A 4,951-nucleotide genomic window follows, 5' to 3' on the forward strand; every position below is an offset into this window, starting at 1 on the left:
ACTGGCGGCTGCTGGGGCCGCACACTCTCGGAGAAAGCGGCCCCGCGGCATCCCTGTGGCCACCCGGGTACCACGGGAGCAAGGCACTGCGGGCGCGGGCAAGAAAGGAACGGCGGGCTGCGGGGGAAGCAGTTTATGTGGATGTTTTGGCTCGTCCTGCTGTTTTGGTTGGTTTTTTAGCATAGTCAAGGATTTAGTTATGTTGGTTTCATACTGAGCATTTGCGCGGCACAGAGGTCTTCGGGAGTGCGATGGTGAATCTACATAGGAGTCTACTGACTGATGCAAGGCCAGGAGCTGACACAGGCGTCTGTGGCGTGCTTCTCCAAATAGAGAAGTTTGAAATGTAACAACTCGTGTTTGGAAGCAGTAGGAAGTTTCTTAGGAAGGAATCAAAAAGGATGAGTCAGAACTTGGTTCAGTATTTTCTCAGCGGTATGTAAAACTGTGAAATATATTCTGACCCTTCTTTCTCTGCCGATGCATGACTCATAAATACAAAGTGTGATTTTAAATTACTATTATGTAGTTCTGAACTACAGGGGGTACGTTACAACCATCCTACATTAATGCACTTAAAAAATACGTGGGCAGATCTGCTTCCACAAGCAAAGCAACATTTGTTTTAAACAGATTAATTACAGTCTTTGTAATAAGGTCTTTGTTCAACGTCTCAGTTTTATTAACTGGTAAAAAAAAATAATTATGTTTTTGTATTTAGATGAGGCAAAACTAATCTCTTTGCCTACCTTTCTGTGGAAACTTGAAAATGTGCTGGAGGCACTGAGTGATCCATCTGTTGATGTCTAAGAGGTATCAAAAGTTTCAGAAATTTTCTCCAAGAGTTAAAAATAGTGAAGCTCTCCAGATCCTTGTAAGCACTGCAGCATGTCCTGCTGCTGAGGACACCAGGGCTCCATGCGGCACTGAAGTCTTTGTCACTGCCCATTAAAGCAGAAGATAAGCACACTGAGTTGTCCTCTCAGACTGATTTTATCTTTGCAGACTAGGGGGGAAACACTGGGCTGTACTGCACATACTCTCCAGCCTGCCAGGGTCATGTGCTTCCGTGCCAATCATGTTTAAGGTGCAATGGAGATTTACTCTCCGAGGGTGCCAAATTACTTCTTTGTAATTTGTGAAAACTAAGCTCAGTGACATTTCCCATTAGGGTGATTACAAAGAGAGATCCAAAGCTACTCAGAAATAATGTAGGCCTTTAATATATTATGACAAAGAGGCCACATTTTTATGTTACAATATCGTAATAGTGCATGTTAATGGCTGCTGTTATTAAAAAGAATGTTTTTGTGAAATATGCAAAGATACACGATGGACAGCTACATTGGATAACTATCTCCTTAAGACTTTCTATTTAATATTTATCTGTCTACTATGATCTTTATTTCTCTGTTGTATCTCCTGACTGCTGCCTGTTAGCACTCATGATGCAATGAAAAAAATGAAGAAATGTCAGAATGTTCAAAAAGTTTCTTCTAAATTTCATGAAGATTATGTTCTTCTCAAAAAATTCTGAATGTGGTAGTACCCTAGATTTCTATATGTTTAGATGCTGAAATACGTGGCCTGAAAAGAACTCAACCCAAATTGAGTTCAAATGCTTCAAAAGAATACATTTTTCCAGCTTTCAGCAGTTTACACTAGGATTTAAAAATCAACATAGAGACTTGCAAATTTTTTCTCCGTAACACAATGCGTTGGTTTGCTTTGATTATTCCCATTGCACAAATAGAAAAGAACAAATCCCGCTTGACTTTATTTCTAAAAGTGTAGTAAAGAAACATTTACAATACTCTGGGCAGATGTACACATTTTGGAATATACATATATTCTTATGTGCTAATTTTAAGCCAATAGACTTAGTCCATGGATTACTTTGAAAGCTTAAATTTGATTTAGATTGTGTTAATAAGCTGCAGCTATTAGCAAGATTTCCATAGAGTTGACTTAGGCATTACATAAATTCAAAATGGAAACATCTCCTTCAAACATGAGACAGTTTGAAGGAACGCATTGCAATAGGAGGCCAGACTGTGCTTTACAGCCCTCAAGCTGAAGGATATTTAGCCATATAATAGTCTGCTGTTTTGCAGAGCTCAAAAAAACATTATCTGTAGAAAGGACTCATATTCTACAGGTATTTGAAAGCTGAAAGGCACTGTTTATGAAAGCTAAATGAATACTGCAAATTATAAACTACCTTCTAAGTCTATTGATTTGTCTTGCTCTGCTCTATATTTCCTTCACAAATTATTTTATCAAGTGGGTTTTTCCATTCAGCTTAGAGATCTACTGAGTAAATGAAAATAACTGTAGTACCAGACACTATCTTTCAACATTTACTGTTTGTTTGTGCTATGGTTTTAAAAATTAAATGGAAAGCATTGTTGTCTTAAGTACAGTGTTCTGGGGCTACTTTACTTTTTATTTTATAGAGAAGTGAAAGACTGATAATGTTTCCGAACTTCAGTACTTCAAAATACAAAACCCTATTCTCTGGGCAGCTATGGGAGTGGAAGATATGGGAGACATAGCAGGGATACTGAAAAAAAAAAACCCGCACCAAAGCGAAAGCCATCAAAAGGCATGGCATGCCATCAAGTGCAGGAACATGGACCAAAGCTTGCTAAAAGAGATCCCCATTACTCTCCTTTTTCCCTTTTGGGAAAATGTTATCATTATAGCGCAAGAGTTCTATTACCATTACATTGCAAGGGTTCTATATTACTAGTTTCACGCCTCCTTGATGTTTCTCATATGGAGCTCCTCTAGGCACTGACCCTTCCTTGTCCTCACAGCAGCCAACTGACTCCAGTTCCCCCAACCAACCCACTCTTATAGCACTCTTCTTCTTATTGGCTACAGCTGTGGCCTGTTAAAGTCAGGCCTGCTTCTAATCTTTAATAATTAGCCTAGCTGCAACTCTTTAGGGGGTAAGGTTACTTTCTATACTAGCTTTATTTACTTGTATTCTATCCCCCTACAGGGCAATGAAATCTTGCGATTTCAATGGGGATCAATTTTGGCAAGCTCTGGGCCATGTCCCTGCACTTGATGGCATGCCATGCCTTTTGATGGCTTTCACTTTTGCAAAGATTTTCTCTCTTTACTTGTTTTTTTGGGGGGTTTTTGTTTTGTTTTTTCTTTTGCAAGTATCTGTGCTATGTCCCTAATCTCTTCCCCTTGTTGGGGGACAGAATATAAGAAAATAAAGATGATGTAGAAAGAATTCTTACCCCTAAGGAGTTGCAGCTGGGCCAATTACCAAAGATTGGGAGCAGGCCTGAATTTAACAGGCCACAGCTGTAACCAATGAGAAGCCGAGTGCTAGAAAAGAGAGGGTTGGCTAGTTGAGAAGTTAAAAGAAGTCAGGTAGCTACTTTACGAAGAAGAAAGAGTTAGTGCTCTGAGGAGCAGCCCACAAGGACTATCAAGAAGGTAGTTGAAACTTTTGCAATAAGGAGACAACAGTATGAAACCCCTGCAATAAGATGACAATGTTCCTCCAAGTTGTGTTTTTCTCCTTGACTTTTTTGGTTACTTTTGGCATGTTTTGGTCCTTTGCACTGCACCTGATGCAATCTCAGTCCGTTTTCTTGTAGTCACTAAATTTTGCAGTGTTTTTTTTTTTTTTCACGGCTTGGCTTTCACTTTGGTGGAGATTTTTTCTTCTATTTTTTTTTTTTTTTTTAGTACCCACTTGTGTCTTCCAAAGCTTGTGAAAATTAATGAAATGAAATTTCCTTTCAGAAAGGGAAATGAAATCTTGTGAAACAGAAAAGAAAGGCTTCCAGACACTCTGGAAAGGAGATATAATCAAATAAAATGCAATTGAAAAAATCCCCAAAAAACCAGAAAATGGCGAGAGTGAGTGACTACAAGAAAGTGGTCTGGGAGGAAATGAGGTACAGTGCAAAGGACCAAAACATGCTAAAAGTAACCTCACAGCTGTTACAAATGTAGGGGGGAAAAAATCCAGGAGGGGTGTAGGATGTCAGCAGTACCTCTCATGTGTTCAGCAGATGTAGGATGGATGGACACCTGTCCTCACAGGCCTGGCCAAGTCTTTAGAGCATTCCTGAACGGTCAGTGGACCCCGTGGTTTAAAACCAGCCTTACCTGCTTCTCCCAGGTAAGTATGTGCTCCCTTGCAGTATTCCTAACTTAGGAAGTTATTTTTCACATATCAGAGTTTTCTTCAGGAAAAATCATAAGCATGGGGGAAAAAGCGCAACATGTAGTTCTGCAGAGAAAGCATCACAATTTACAAAACTTTATTATTTTTGTTTTAAGGAGCAACAAGGAACTTGCTTGTTATTAAACGGGGGCTCTAGAAGCACCTCTTGGTGCTGCTCAGTGTCAGGTGCCCTTGCGAGCAGCAGAGCAGGCGGGTGAGGCCTTTCCCGGAGCCCGCTCTGCCGTCAGGAGCTGGTGGATGGAGCGTGGCCCTGGATCGGGGCCGTTCACCCCTCAGCCCGGACACAGAGCAGCTGCCGCTGCCAGGTGTCGGAGCTGTCCAAGCGCTTCTTGAGCCTTGACCGGTTCGGTGCTGTGACCACTTCCAGGGGACCTGCTCCAGTGCCCAACCACTCTCTGGATGAAAACATTTTCCTAATATCTAACCTAAACCTCAGCTTCGTGCCATTCCTTCGGGTCCTGTCTCCGATCACCAGAAAGAAATCGCTACGTGCCTCTCTGCTTCCCCTCACGAGGAAGTTGTAGACTGTTGAGATGTCTCCTCAGTCTCCTCCAGGCTGAACACACCAAACGGGCTCAGCCGCTCCTCATACGGTTGCTTGGTTTGGAGCGTGGCGGGAGAAAGGGGGGCACACCGGGCGCGTCTGGGGGGCCGCCGGCGGGCGCGGGCGGCCGCGCCGTTCAGCCGTTACCGCCCCCCCGCTTTGAACTTCCCGCCGCCGCCCGCGCTGCC

This window comes from Zonotrichia albicollis, chromosome 3 (genome assembly GCF_047830755.1).
Source record: "Zonotrichia albicollis isolate bZonAlb1 chromosome 3, bZonAlb1.hap1, whole genome shotgun sequence".
NCBI lineage: Eukaryota > Metazoa > Chordata > Aves > Passeriformes > Passerellidae > Zonotrichia > Zonotrichia albicollis.